Raw genomic sequence first — 17,808 nt, 5'->3', positions numbered from 1 at the left:
AACGACAACGTACGAGTCTTCGGAACAAAAATTACAAATTTACTATGCATGTAAATAAAATATAATATATAAATAATTATATAGATTAAATAATTAATTATATATACTATTAATTAACGAGAGTGTCGGCAGAGTTGTAAATGGGATGTGAGCTGGAATTGTGGTTCATGCGATCGCATGAACTCTACCCACAATCCTCATGCGATTGCATGAGGAGTAGGGGGCAAAACATCCTATATAATCGAACAAAATTCAGTTTGGGATTCATTCTTCATACTACTTCCTTATATTACTCCGTAAGAATATATAAATATATATATATATATATATATATATATATATATATATATATATATATATATATATATATATATATATATATATATATATATATATATATATATATATTATTAATATTAATATTATCTTATTATTTTTGATATTAGTATTATCAAGTAGCGATATTATTATTAGTATTATTATACATAAAATACTACGACGAGGTCATGAGCGAATTATTTTCAAAACGAGTTTTTCGAGTAAGATATAGCTAAGAAAATTATGGGTTATAGCTATGGAGGTTATGGGTAATGTTTGGGGGTATGTTCGTGAGGTCAATCTAGTGTTTATCATCTCCGTTGTGTCTATGTACTTTCCTCCAATATTGAATCACAATATTGATACGTGAGCACTCATATCTTAACTTTTATATATTAATAGTGTATCCCTGACTAGTGCTCGAGTATATATGTCTATGCATGCTTGTATGTTAAATTTCGTCATTAAATAGTCTATGATAGATCATGAATTTAATACATATGCTATTAGGATAAGGTATATGATATGCATGTCGTTGGAAAGCTGACAAAAAATCAATAACTTTTCATTTAGAAATCATGCGATTTCGATGAAAGGATTAAAAGATATAACCAACTGAATTATCATTAATTTTTGTATTATTATTAAAAATTATTATTATTATTACTGGTAATGTTAAAAAATATCGTTATTATTAAAACTATCATGATTAGAATTATCATTTTATTATAACTAATATCATCATTAGTAAATATAATTATTGTTATTATTATTAGTAGAATAATAATTATTATTATTATTACAAAATAATACAACTTTTACTTATTATTATTATCATCAAAAATTATTTTATCAAATAAATATGTGATCCAAAGATATTTTTATCACACATAATATAATTACATTAATAATGCATATCGCTATATTTTTATGATATTAAGTGAACTTTATAAATTTTATTACTTAAGATATATAAAAGTATATTTTTATCATATATAAATTTTAATATAAATTTTGATTAATAAATAACTTGTATTATTTACTCTAATAAAATATGATAAATATACCTAAATATATGAAATGACTATATCTAAATTTGTATAGATTCTAAAAATCATTTTTGGATTATATGACCTTTGTTGACTTTTGCATGATAATCTCGAGCATTAAGATTGTGATACACTACGACTTGACCTAAATTGTTAGACATATATTGACCAATATATGAATATATATAATTAATATAGGTTCGTGAATCCGAGGCCATCCTTTCACTTGTTCAATGACGTCTTATGTATTTTTACTACGAAATACAGTATTGTGAGTTTCATTACTCCTTTTTTAAATGCTTTTACAATATATATTTTTGGGACTGAGAATACATGTACTGTTTAATAAATGTTTGACGAAATAGATACAAGTAATCGAAACTACATTCTATGGTTGGATTATCGAAATCGAATATCACCCATTTTAGCTTGGTAGCCTAAGAATTAGGGAAATGACCCCTAATTGACGCGAATCCTAAAAATAGATCTATGGACCCTGACAAGTCCCATTCAAGTTACGAATGTTTTAGTACTTCGACGATATATACTGATTGCGACGGCCGGTATATAGCATGCAGTTTGCGAAATGCCTGTATGTGGGGGATATTCTATATGCATCCTGTCAGTTCGGTTATTAAGCGTTCACCATATGAATGATTTTTTATCTCTATGCAGTTTCTGCGAAATGCCTGATATGAGATGATGTTTATGAGAAATGAAAATGAAAATCTTGTGGTCTATTAAAATAATGGAAATGATTGATTATGATAAACTAATGAACTCACCAACCTTTTGGTTGACACTTGAAAGCATGTTTATTCTCAGGTATTAAAGAAATCTTCCGCTGTACATTTGCTCATTTTAAAGATATTACTTGAAGTCATTCATGACATATTTCAAAAGACGTTGCATTCAAGTCATTGAGTTTAATAAAGATTATTATTAAATAAATGACTGATTAGGTCATTTATAGTTTGGATATTATGAAATGATATGCATGCCTGTCAACATTCGATGTAATGAAAGTTGTCTTTTAAAAACGAATGCAATGTTGTAAAATGTATCATATAGAGGTCATATACCTCGCAATGTATCCATATGTTATTGTATTCGTCCTTATGGATTAGGACGGGTCGTCTCATGTGGTATCAGAGCGGTAGTCTTAGTGAACCAGGTCTTGTATTAGTTGTAGTGACCCGAACTTTTCCATGTTTATATATATATTAAATGAAATTGTTATTTACATGATTAAGTGTTTCCAACATGTTAAGCAATCAAACTTGTTAAGACTTGATTAATTGAAATAGGTTTCATATAGACAATTGACCACCCAAGTTGACCGGTGATTCACGAACGTTAAAACTTGTAAAAACTATACGATGACATATATATGGTTATATATATAGTTAACATGATTTTATTATAAGTATGTATCTCATTAGGTATTTTAACAATGAGTTATATACATAAAAATGAGACTATTAATTTAAGAAACTCGAAAACGATATATATAACGATTATCGTTATAACAACGTCTTACTAGGTACATATGAATCATATTAAGATATTGATACACTTGGTTAATTATATTAAATTATAAGTAAATATATTATTAAGTGTATTAATAATGAAATACATATGTAAAAATAAGACTACTAACTTAATGATTTCGAAACGAGACATATATGTAACGATTATCGTTGTAACGGCATTTAACTGTATATATATCATACTAAGATATAATATATATCATAATATCATGATAATATAACAATTTAACATCTCATTTGTTATAATAAACAATGGGTTAACAACATTCAACAAGATCGTTAACCTAAAGGTTTCAAAACAACATTTACATGTAACGACTAACGATGACTTAACGACTCAGTTAAAATGTATATACATGTAGTGTTTTAATATGTATTCATACACTTTTGAAAGACTTCAAGACACTTATCAAAATACTTCTACTTAACAAAAATGCTTACAATTACATCCTCGTTCAGTTTCATCAACAATTCTACTCGTATGCGCCCGTATTCGTACTCGTACAATACACAGCTTTTAGATGTATGTACTATTGGTATATACACTCCAATGATCAGCTCTTAGCAGCCCATGTGAGTCACCTAACACATGTAGGAACCATCATTTGGCAACTAGCATGAAATATCTCATAAAATTACCAAAAATATGAGTAATCATTCATGACTTATTTACATGAAAACAAAATTACATATCCTTTATATCTAATCCATACACCAACGACCAAAAACACCTACAAACACTTTCATTCTTCAATTTTCTTCATCTAATTGATCTCTCTCAAGTTCTATCTTCAAGTTCTAAGTGTTCTTCATAAATTCTAAAAGTTCTAGTTTCATAAAATCAAGAATACTTCCAAGATTGCAAGTTTACTTCCAAGTTTTCTAAATCCATTCCAAGTAATCATCCAAGATCAAGAAACCTTTGTTACTTACAGTAGGTTATCTTTATAATACAAGGTAATAATCATATTCAAACTTTAATTCAATTTCTATAACTATAACAATCTTATTTCGAGTGGAAATCTTACTTGAAATTGTTTTCGTGTCATGATTCTGCTTCAAGAACTTTCAAGCCATCCAAGGATCCTTTGAAGCTAGATCTATTTTTCTCATTTCCAGTAGGTTTATCCAAGGAACTTGAGGTAGTAATGATGTTCATAACATCATTCGATTCATACATATAAAGCTATCTTATTCGAAGGTTTAAACTTGTAATCACTAGAACATAGTTTAGTTAATTCTAAACTTGTTCGCAAATAAAAGTTAATCCTTCTAACTTGACTTTTAAAATAAACTAAACACATGTTATATATCTATATGATATGCTAACTTAATGATTTAAAACCTGGAAACACGAAAAACACCGTAAAACCGGATTTACGCCGTCGTAGTAACACCGCGGGCTGTTTTGGGTTAGTTAATTAAAAACTATGATAAACTTTGATTTAAAAGTTGTTATTCTGGGAAAATTATTTTTATTATGAACATGAAATTATATCCAAAAATTATTATTAAACTCAAAGTGGAAGTATGTTTTCTAAAATGGTCATCTAGACGTCGTTCTTTCGACTAAAATGACTACCTTTACAAAAATGATTTGTAACTTATTTTTCCAACTATAAACCTATACTTTTTCTGTTTAGATTCATAAAATAGAGTTCAATATGAAACCATAGCAATTTGATTCACTCAAAACGGATTTAAAATGAAGAAGTTATGGGTAAAACAAGATTGGATAATTTTTCTCATTTTAGCTACGTGAAAATTGGTAACAAATCTATTCCAACCATAACTTAGTCAACTTGTATTGTATATTATGTAATCTTGAGATACCATAGACAAGTATACAATGTTTCGACCTATCATGTCGACACATCTATATATATATTTCGGAACAACCATAGACACTCTATATGTGAATGTTGGAGTTAGCTATACAGGGTTGAGGTTGATTCCAAAATATATATAGTTTGAGTTGTGATCAATACTGAGATACGTATACACTGGGTCGTGGATTGATTCAAGATAATATTTATCGATTTATTTCTGTACATCTAACTGTGGATAACTAGTTGTAGGTTACTAACGAGGACAGCTAACTTAATAAACTTAAAACATCAAAATATATTAAAAGTGTTGTAAATATATTTTGAACATACTTTGATATATATGTATATATTGTTATAGGTTCGTGAATCAACCAGTGGCCAAGTCTTACTTCCCGACGAAGTAAAAATATGTGAAAGTGAGTTATAGTCCCACTTTTAAAATCTAATATTTTTGGGATGAGAATATATGCAGGTTTTATAAATGATTTACAAAATAGACACAAGTACGTGAAACTACATTCTATGGTTGAATTATCGAAATCGAATATGCCCCTTTTTATTAAGTCTGGTAATCTAAGAATTAGGGAACATACACCCTAATTCACGCGAATCCTAAAGATAGATCTATTGGGCCCAACAAGCCCCATCCAAAGTACCGGATGCTTTAGTACTTCGAAATTTATATCATATCCGAAGGGTGTCCCGGAATGATGGGGATATTCTTATATATATGCATCTTGTTAATGTCGGTTACCAGGTGTTCACCACATGAATGATTTTTATCTCTATGTATGGGATGTGTATTGAAATATGAAATCTTGTGGTCTATTGTTACGATTTGATATATATAGGTTAAACCTATAACTCACCAACATTTTTGTTGACGTTTAAAGCATGTTTATTCTCAGGTGAATACTAAGAGCTTCCGCTGTTGCATACTAAAATAAGGACAACATTTGGAGTTCATGTTTGTATGATATTGTGTAAAAACTGCATTCAAGAAACTGATTTCGATGTAACATATTTGTATTGTAAACCATTATGTAATGGTCGTGTGTAAACAGGATATTTTAGATTATCATTATTTGATAATCTACGTAAAGCTTTTTAAACCTTTATTTATGAAATAAAGGTTATGGTTTGTTTTAAAAATGAATGTAGTCTTTGAAAAACGTCTCATATAGAGGTCAAAACCTCACTACGGAATCAATTAATATGGAACGTTTTTAATCAATAAGAACGGGACATTTCAGTTGGTATCCGAGCGTTGGTCTTAGAGAACCAGAATTTTGCATTAGTGTGTCTTATCGAGTTTGTTAGGATGCATTAATGAGTCTAGACTTCGACCGTGTTTACTTCAAAAATGATTGCTTAACAAATTTTGTTGGAAACTATATATTTTTAACATGTGAATATTATGTGATATTTTAATCTCTTAACGCGTTTGATATTATGTGATAGATGTCTACCTCTAGAACAAGTCCCATTGACTCACCTAATAATAATGAAGAGTCAAATGTAAATTGGAATGATTCGTGGACTGATTCACAAGTTCCCGAAGAGGAACCGGAAGAAGAGTCGGAACCGGAAGAAGAATCAGAACCGGAAGAGGAGGAACCGGAGGAGGAAATAGAACCGGTGGGGGAAATAATAAAACGGTTAAGTAAAAGAAAATCCTCAACCAACCGACCAAGGTTAATTATGGTCAATGGTGTTTCCGCCAAGGAAGCAAAATATTGGGAGGATTACCAATTCTCCGATGAATCGGATTCCGACGAGAATTCCGATGATGTTATAGAAATTACCCCAACTGAATTTAAAAAGGCAAAAGAAAATAATAAGGGAAAGGGCATAAAAATAGAGAAATCTAATTCCAACCCCGTTGAACTTTATATGTATCGTCAACCCCCGAAGCCCTTAAGTTGTAACAATGACCCGGGAACCTCTAAACCACCAGGTTTTTCTAAACCAATGTGGAAAACGACGGCTCGTATTAGGGGAACATCATATATCCCTAGAAACTTGGCAAAACGAACCAAAACCGAAAAAGAAGAAACGAGCGAGTCGGAATAAGATAGTTGTATTCGTGTGGTGTAATATATGTAATATAGTGTGCTTATGCTTTATGATATATGTAAAAATTGCTTGTATTAATAAGTACTTTTTTTATGAATCTAACTCTTGTCTATTTTACAGTTTAAAAACACAAAATGGATAGACAACCCAATATTTTAAGAGACCTACCCGGAGACATGATTGATGAAATCTTGTCTAGAGTAGGTCAGAATTCCTCGGCACAACTATTTAAGGCGAAATCAGTTTGTAAGACATTCGAAGAACGTTCCAAGAATGTCTTGGTTTATAAGAGACTTTCGTTTGAAAGATGGGGGATATCGCATTGGGAAACCCATAAGTTACGATGTGTTTACTTTGACGCATATATTGCGGGGAACCCAAATGCTATTTTACGCAACGGGTTAAGAAATTATTTTGACTCAATGTATCCGAATATAGGACTTCATGATTTAGAAAAAGCGACTAACATGCAACATAAAGAAGCATCCTATGCTTACGGGTTAGTAATGTTCGCTTCTCAACAAAGTGAGAACAAGAACATCGGGCTACAACTATTAAACAAAACGTTCCCACAAGTAACGGAGTCGGTAATTGGGGTAAGAAATGAGGTTTTTAGATTGTTACGGGACTGTTGGACATTACGTAACCCTCGTCCCTTTGACGACGTTACAACACGCTGTCTTATCAACGACCATAACGGTTATGTTCCACAAGACCAAGGATGGGAAGTAGTCCTAGTAAAACCAGAATGCATGACTTTTTTCTGGACGTATGAATTACGTGTCTTTATTGCCTTTGCTGAACGACTTGTGTACTAGCTAGAATTATCTTCACAACTATCTTGTATCAAAGTTATTGTGTGCTATATTTCATGCTTTATGTAAAATAAGCGGTATTGTAAGTTTGTAAAATATTGTATAAAAGTTTGAACGTGAAATATTATTATAATCAGTTTTTCATATAGAATTGTAGTAGTTGAATTGTATATTAGCTACTAAGTATGAACTTAACGGGTAGGTACTACCCGAATTTAAACTTATAAAACGCTAATATGAAGAAAAAGCTTTTATAAATGAGTTCATTTTATGCTAGAAATACTATTAACTACTCTTAATATTCTGTATGATTAACTTGTTCCATTTGACTATTTTTAAGGAAATGGCACCGACTACTCGACACACCGTGAATATGAATGAAGAGGAATTCCGTACTTTTCTAGCTTCAAACATAGCCGCAGTACAGGCTGCGCTACATACCAACAATAACCTTGGATCTAGCAGTACAGGAAATCATGTAGGATGCACCTATAAAGAATTCACTGCCTGCAAACCTTTGGAATTTGATGGAACCGAAGGACCGATCAGATTGAAACGGTGGACCGAGAAGGTCGAATCGGTGTTTGCCATAAGTAAGTGTACTGAAGAGGACAAAGTGAAGTACGCTACGCATACCTTCACAGGTTCTGCGTTAACATGGTGGAATACCTATCTAGAACAAGTGGGACAAGATGATGCGTACTCACTACCGTGGTCAGCATTCAAGCACTTGATGAACGAGAAGTACCGTCCCAGAACCGAGGTCAATAAGCTCAAGACAGAACTTAGAGGGTTACGAACCCAAGGATTTAATATTACCACGTACGAAAGACGATTCACAGAAGTGTGCCTATTGTGTCCGGGAGCGTTCGAAGATGAGGAAGAGAAGATCGACGCGTTTGTGAAAGGATTACCGGAAAAAATCCAAGAAGATATAAGTTCACACGAGCCCGCCTCCATACAACAGGCATGTAGAATGGCTCATAAACTAGTGAACCAGATTGAGGAAAGAATTAAAGAACAGACGGCTGAAGAGGCCAATATGAAGCAAGTCAAAAGAAAGTGGGAGGAAAACGGTGATAAGAATCACCAATACAACAACAGCAGCAATTACAATAATAATCGCAACAATTATCCCAACAATCGCAACATCAATCGCAACTACAACAAACGGCCCAACAACAACAACAACAACATCAACAACAACAACAACAACAACAACAGCAACTACAACAATCATCCCAACAATAATAACAAGCGCAACAACAACAACAATCAGAAGCAGCTATGCCAAAGGTGTGAAAAGTATCACTCGGGGTTCTGCACCAAATTTTGCAACAAGTGTAAAAGAAATGGTAGCGCGGCGAAGTGTGAGGTCTACGGGCCAGGGGTTAACAGAACGAAAGTAATAAATGGTGTCAGAACGAGTAATGGTGGAGCAAGTAGTGTCGGAGAAAGTTATGCTAATGTAGTTTGTTATAAATGTGGAAAACCGGGCCACATTATTAGAAATTGCCCGAACCAGGAGAACACGAATGGACAAGGCCGCGGAAGAGTTTTCAATATTAATGCGGCAGAGGCACAGGAAGACCCGGAGCTTGTTACGGGTACGTTTATTATTGACAATAAATCTGCTTACGTTTTATTTGATTCGGGTGCGGATAGAAGCTATATGAGTAGAGATTTTTGTGCTAAATTAAGTTGTCCATTGATGCCGTTGGATAGTAAATTTTTACTCGAATTAGCAAACGGTAAATTAATTTCAGCAGATAATATATGCCGGAATCGAGAAATTAAACTGGGTTGCGAAATATTTAAGATTGATTTGATACCAGTAGAGTTAGGGAGTTTTGATGTAATAGTTGGCATGGACTGGCTGAAGAAGGTGAAAGCAGAGATCGTATGTTATAAAAATGCAATTCGCATTGTACGAGAAGAAGGAGAACCCTTAATGGTGTACGGAGAAAAGGGCAACATGAAGCTACATCTTATTAGTAATTTGAAGGCACAAAAACTAATAAGAAAAGGTTGCTATGCTGTTCTAGCACACGTCGAGAAAGTACAAACTGAAGAAAAGAGCATCAATGATGTTCCCGTCGCAAAAGAATTTCCCGATGTATTTCTGAAAGAATTACCGGGACTACCTCCACATCGATCTGTTGAATTTCAAATAGATCTTGTACCAGGAGCTGCACCAATAGCTCGTGCTACTTATAGACTCGCACCCAGCGAGATGAAAGAACTGCAAAGCCAACTGCAAGAACTATTAGAACGTGGTTTCATTCAACCAAACACATCACCATGGGGAGCTCCTGTTTTGTTTGTCAAGAAGAAGGATGGTACATTTAGGTTGTGTATTGACTACAGAGAGTTGAGCAAACTTACCATCAAAAACCGTTATCCACTGCCGAGATTTGATGACTTATTTGATCAACTACAAGGCTCGTCGGTTTATTCGAAGATCGATTTACGTTCTGGATATCATCAAATGCGAGTAAAGGAGGATGATATTCCAAAACTGCTTTTAGGACGCGTTATGGTCATTACGAGTTTATGGTTATGCCGTTTGGATTGACTAACGCACCAGCTGTGTTCATGGACCTTATGAACTGAGTGAGTGGGTCATATCTTGACAAGTTTGTCATTGTTTTCATCGATGACATACTTATTTACTCAAAGAATGATCAAGAGCACGAAGAACATTTGAGAAAAGTGCTAGAAGTATTGAGGAAAAAAAAACTGTACGCTAAGTTTTCAAAGTGTGCATTTTGGTTGGAAGAAGTTCAATTCCTCGGTCACATAGTGAACAAAGAAGGTATCCAGGTGGACCCGGCAAAGATCGAAACCGTTGAAAAGTGGGAAACCCCAAAAACTCCGAAGCATATACGTCAATTTTTAGGATTGGCTGGTTACTACAGAAGATTCATCCAAGATTTCTCCAAAATAGCAAAACCCTTGACTGCATTAACGCATAAAGGAAAGAAATTTGAATGGAAGGATGAACAAGAAAAGGCGTTTCAATTATTGAATAAAAAGCTAACTACGGCACCTATATTGTCATTGCCTGAAGGGAATGATGATTTTGTGATTTATTGTGACGCATCAAAGCAAGGTCTCGGTTGTGTATTAATGCAACGGACGAAGGTGATTGCTTATGCGTCTAGACAATTGAAGATTCACGAGCAAAATTATACGACGCATGATTTAGAATTAGGCGCGGTTGTTTTTGCATTAAAGACTTGGAGGCACTACTTATATGGGGTCAAAAGTATTATATATACCGACCACAAAAGTCTTCAACACATATTTAATCAGAAATAACTGAATATGAGGCAGTGTAGGTGGATTGAATTGTTGAATGATTACGACTTTGAGATTCGTTACCACCCGGGGAAGGCAAATGTGGTAGCCGACGCCTTGAGCAGAAAGGACAGAGAACCCATTCGAGTAAAATCTATGAATATAATGATTCACACTAACCTTACTACTCAAATAAAGGAGGCGCAACAAGGAGTTTTAAAAGAGGGAAATTTAAAGGATGAAATACCCGAAGGATCGGAGAAGCATCTTAATATTCGGGAAGACGGAACCCGGTATAGGGCTGAAAGAATTTGGGTACCAAAATTTGGAGATATGAGAGAAATGGTACTTAGAGAAGCTCATAAAACCAGATACTCAATACATCCTGGAACGGGGAAGATGTACAAGGATCTCAAGAAACATTTTTGGTGGCCGGGTATGAAAGCCGATGTTGCTAAATATGTAGGAGAATGTTTGAAGTGTTCTAAGGTTAAAGTTGAGCATCAGAAACCATCAGGTCTACTTCAACAACCCGAAATCCCGGAATGGAAATGGGAAAATATTACCATGGATTTCATCACTAAATTGCCAAGGACTGCAAGTGGTTTTGATACTATTTGGGTAATAGTTGATCGTCTCACCAAATCAGCGCACTTCCTGCCAATAAGAGAAGATGACAAGATGGAGAAGTTAGCACGACTGTATTTGAAGGAAGTCGTCTCCAGACATGGAATACCAATCTCTATTATCTCTGATAGGGATGGCAGATTTATTTCAAAATTCTGGCAGACATTACAGCAAGCATTAGGAACTCGTCTAGACATGAGTACTGCCTATCATCCACAAACTGATGGACAGAGTGAAAGGACGATACAAACGCTTGAATACATGCTACGAGCATGTGTTATTGATTTCGAAAACAGTTGGGATCGACATCTACCGTTAGCAGAATTTTCCTACAACAACAGCTACCATTCAAGCATTGAGATGGCACCGTTTGAAGCACTTTATGGTAGAAAGTGCAGGTCTCCGATTTGTTGGAGTGAAGTGGGGGATAGACAGATTACGGGTCCAGAGATAATACAAGAAACTACTGAGAAAATCATCCAAATTCAACAAAGATTGAAAACCACCCAGAGTCGACAAAAGAGCTACGCGGACAGTAAAAGAAAAGATATAGAGTTTGAAATTGGAGAAATGGTCATGCTTAAGGTTTCACCTTGGAAAGGCGTTGTTCGATTTGGTAAACGGGGGAAACTAAATCCAAGGTACATTGGACCATTCAAGATTATAGATCGTGTCGGACCAGTAGCTTACCAACTGGAGCTACCTCAACAACTCGAAGCTGTACATAACACTTTCCACGTCTCAAATTTGAAGAAATGTTTTGCTAAAGAAGATCTCACTATTCCGTTGGACGAAATCCAAATCAATGAAAAACTTCAATTCATTGAAGAACCCGTCAAAATAATGGATCGTGAGGTTAAGAGACTTAAACAAAACAAGATACCGATTGTTAAGGTTCGATGGAATGCTCGTAGAGGACCTGAGTTCACCTGGGAGCGTGAAGATCAGATGAAGAAGAAATACCCGCATTTATTTCCAGAAGATACGTCAACACCTCCAACTGCTTAAAATTTCGGGACGAAATTTATTTAACGGGTAGGTACTGTAGTGACCCGAACTTTTCCATGTTTATATATATATATATTAAATGAAATTGTTATTTACATGATTAAGTGTTTCTAACATGTTAAGCAATCAAACTTGTTAAGACTTGATTAATTGAAATATGTTTCATATAGACAATTGACCACCCAAGTTGACCGGTGATTCACGAACGTTAATACTTGTAAAAACTATACGATGACATATATATGGTTATATATATAGTTAACATGACTTTATTATAAGTATGTATCTCATTAGGTATTTTAACAATGAGTTATATACATAAAAATGAGACTATTAATTTAAGAAACTCGAAAACGATATATATAACTATTATCGTTATAACAACGTCTTACTAGGTACATATGAATCATATTAAGATATTGATACACTTGGTTAATTATGTTAAATGATAAATAAATATATTATTAAGTGTATTAACAATGAAATACATATGTAAAAATAAGACTACTAACTTAATGATTTCGAAACGAGACATATATGTAACGATTATCGTTGTAACGGCATTTAACTGTATATATATCATACTAAGATATATTATATATCATAATATCATGATAATATAACAATTTAACATCTCATTTGTTATAATAAACAATGGGTTAACAACATTCAACAAGATCGTTAACCTAAAGGTTTCAAAACAACATTTACATGTAACGACTAACGATGACTTAACGACTCAGTTAAAATGTATATAAATGTAGTGTTTTAATATGTATTCATACACTTTTGAAAGACTTAAAGACACTTATCAAAATACTTCTACTTAACAAAAATGCTTACAATTACATCCTCGTTCAGTTTCATCAACAATTCTACTCGTATGCACCCGTATTCGTACTCGTACAATACACAGCTTTTAGATGTATGTACTATTGGTATATACACTCCAATGATCAGCTCTTAGCAGCCTATGTGAGTCACCTAACACATGTGGGAACCATCATTTGGCAACTAGCATGAAATATCTCATAAAATTACAAAAATATGAGTAATCATTCATGACTTATTTACATGAAAACAAAATTACATATCCTTTATATCTAATCCATACACCAACGACCAAAAACACCTACAAACACTTTCATTCTTCAATTTTCTTCATCTAATCGATCTATCTCAAGTTCTATCTTCAAGTTCTAACTATTCTTCATAAATTCCAAAAGTTCTAGTTTCATAAAATCAAGAATACTTCCAAGATTGCAAGTTTACTTCCAAGTTTTCTAAATCCATTCCAAGTAATCATCCAAGATCAAGAAACCTTTGTTACTTATAGTAGGTTATCTTTTTAATACAAGGTAATAATCATATTCAAACTTTAATTCAATTTCTATAACTATAACAATCTTATTTCGAGTGGAAATCTTACTTGAAATTGTTTTCGTGTCATGATTCTGCTTCAAGAACTTTCAATCCATCCAAGGATTCTTTGAAGCTAGATCTATTTTTATCATTTCCAGTAGGTTTATCCAAGGAACTTGAGGTAGTAATGATGTTCATAACATCATTCGATTCATACATATAAAGCTATCATATTCGAAGGTTTAAACTTGTAATCACTAGAACATAGTTTAGTTAATTCTAAACTTGTTCGCAAATAAAAGTTAATCCTTCTAACTTGACTTTTAAAATCAACTAAACACATGTTCTATATCTATATGATATGCTAACTTAATGATTTAAAACCTGGAAACACAAAAAACACCGTAAAACCGGATTTACGACGTCGTAGTAACACCGCGGGCTGTTTTGGGTTAGTTAATTAAAAACTATGATAAACTTTTATTTAAAAGTTGTTATTCTGGGAAAATGATTTTTATTATGAACATGAAACTATATTCAAAAATTATGGTTAAACTCAAAGTGGAAGTATGTTTTCTAAAATGGTCATCTAGACGTCGTTCTTTCGACTGAAATGACTACCTTTACAAAAACAACTTGTAACTTATTTTTCCGACTATAAACCTATACTTTTTCTGTTTAGATTCATAAAATATAGTTCAATATGAAACCATAGCAATTTGATTCACTCAAAACGGATTTAAAATGAAGAAGTTATGGGTAAAACAAGATTGGATAATTTTTCTCATTTTAGCTACGTGAAAATTGGTAACAAATCTATTCCAACCATAACTTAATCAACTTGTATTGTATATTATGTAATCTTGAGATACCATAGACACGTATACAATGTTTCGACCTATCATGTCGACACATCTATATATATTTCGGAACAACCATAGACACTCTATATGTGAATGTTGGAGTTAGCTATACAGAGTTGAGGTTGATTCCAAAATATATATAGTTTGAGTTGTGATCAATACTGAGATACGTATACACTGGGTCGTGAATTGATTCAAGATAATATTTATCGATTTATTTCTGTACATCTAACTGTGGACAACTAGTTGTAGGTTACTAACGAGGACAGCTGACTTAATATACTTAAAATATCAAAATATATTAAAAGTGTTGTAAATATATTTTGAACATACTTTGATATATATGTATATATTGTTATAGGTTCGTGAATCAACCAGTGGCCAAGTCTTACTTCCCGACGAAGTGAAAATCTGTGAAAGTGAGTTATAGTCCCACTTTTAAAATCTAATATTTTTGGGATGAGAATACATGCAGGTTTTATAAATGATTTACAAAATAGACACAAGTACGTGAAACTACATTCTATGGTTGAATTATCGAAATCGAATATGCCCCTTTTTATTAAGTCTGGTAATCTAAGAATTAGGGAACAGACACCCTAATTGACGCGAATCCTAAAGATAGATCTATTGGGCCCAACAAGCCCCATCCAAAGTACCGGATGCTTTAGTACTTCAAAATTTATATCATATCCGAAGGGTGTCCCGGAATGATGGGGATATTCTTATATATATGCATCTTGTTAATGTCGGTTACCAGGTGTTCACCATATGAATGATTTTTATCTCTATGTATGGGATGTGTATTGAAATATGAAATCTTGTGGTCTATTGTTACGATTTGATATATATAGGTTAAACCTATAACTCACCAACATTTTTGTTGACGTTTAAAGCATGTTTATTCTCAGGTGAATACTAAGAGCTTCCGCTGTTGCATACTAAAATAAGGACCAGATTTGGAGTCCATGTTTGTATGATATTGTGTAAAAACTGCATTCAAGAAACTGATTTCGATGTAACATATTTGTATTGTAAACCATTATGTAATGGTCGTGTGTAAACAGGATATTTTAGATTATCATTATTTGATAATCTACGTAAAGCTTTTTAAATCTTTATTTATGAAATAAAGGTTATGGTTTGTTTTAAAAATGAATGCAGTCTTTGAAAAACGTCTCATATAGAGGTCAAAACCTCGCAACAAAATCAATTAATATGGAACGTTTTTAATCAATAAGAACGGGACATTTCATTACTGTGTCTAACTAATAGTTATTAAGATGCATTAGTGTAACAACCCAACCCATTGTCCAACCAAAAACGCGGAATATTTTTTTTATATATATAGATAGGGTGCGCGGCGCGCAACCCTCCTTGTGCGCGGCGCGCACAAGGCCATTCAGCTTCTGTCCGGATTTTTCGTTTTTGCGTTAAAGATCTATCGCTTCCCGATGCTTTTAAACTAAATGGTTTTCGCAACCCATTAATATATGTAAAACTAACACGTTTCAATAATAAAATGAGTTTTACGACACCGGGCCTACATCGGCCATTTTACGAATTAAGTACGAAATACAATTTTCGACTACACGTTTTTAACACAACATAAAAGCCGAGCATGGCGATTGGGGATACGCTACCCAATCCTAATCAAATCCAAAAGCAATTCTTCTAAAGCAAACTACTCGAGTCCACTAGTTCTCACGCTTACCCGAGCCACCGCATCCATGCAAATCTATAAAAATGTAAGCAACGAGAGGGTAAGCTAACGCTTAGTGAGTGAGAATATACTACATACATATATATGAATAAAATGGACACGCCACACAATAATAATCAAATAGCACAATACCGGAGTCCAATGCATAAAGGTAAGCTAATCTAGGCATACCATACGAATGCTATACAACAAGCTAATGATCAACGATGCGCGAACACCAAACGATAAGAACAATGTCATCAAGCTACACCCGGAGGGTTAGGTACGTAACAATTATATCAATAACGTATATATTTAAAATATATAACCAATGAATCCACAACCCAAGGTTAACCACTTAACCTTAAACACCCGAAGGATGATCGTGCAACCTGGCCTTAGTGAATACGTACAACCCGATACTCACTACTTTCACTTCGTAGAATAATCGAGGATGGCCGTGCTAACCGAGCCTTAGTGAATACGTATAACCCGTTATTCACCACTGTGACGACCCAGAAAATTTCGACTAATTTTAAACCAAACTCTCGATACGATATTATATTTTTGACACAATAAGCCACGTCTGTTAGGTTGAGTCTCAAAAATTCTTGAACTGTTTCATGAATCCATTGACATTCGACCATTCCCGACGACTCACGAACAACTATTTGTAAATAGATCCATATATATATATATATATATATATATATATATATATATATATATATATATATATATATATATATATATATATATATATATATATATATATATAATAGTTTGAAATATAATTTGGAATAATAAAATACAAGTTAAACATTAGAATCAAATATATAAAATAATATGCAAGATAATAATGTTGTCGTTAAAATAAATAAATAAAAATATATATGATTTCTGTACATAATTATTATTATATGTATAATGGATATATATTAATGGATAAGAAATTAATACTCAAAATAGGTTATTATATAATATGTTATATTACAGAATCAATAATATATAATATTAATATATTATAATGCAAGTAAAAATATAGTTGTTATAGTAATATTACTACTACTTTCATTATTACTATTAATATTAATATGAATATTAGTATTATTAATATTATTATTATTGTTGTTATAATTATAATTAAAAGGTTATGATTATCAAAATAAAGATGTTGAATATAAATATTATAATAAGAACAATTAAAAATATAATATTAGTTATTATTATGATTATTATTATTAGTACTAAAAATTATCTTTTTATTTAAAATTATGACTATCATTATTTTTATTACTCTTATCAATAT

The sequence above is a fragment of the Rutidosis leptorrhynchoides genome, chromosome 1, assembly GCF_046630445.1.
Source record: "Rutidosis leptorrhynchoides isolate AG116_Rl617_1_P2 chromosome 1, CSIRO_AGI_Rlap_v1, whole genome shotgun sequence".
In the NCBI taxonomy this organism is placed as follows: Eukaryota; Viridiplantae; Streptophyta; class Magnoliopsida; order Asterales; family Asteraceae; genus Rutidosis; species Rutidosis leptorrhynchoides.
The sequence above is the reverse complement of the archived record's forward strand: the minus strand, read 5'-3'. Positions refer to the sequence as shown.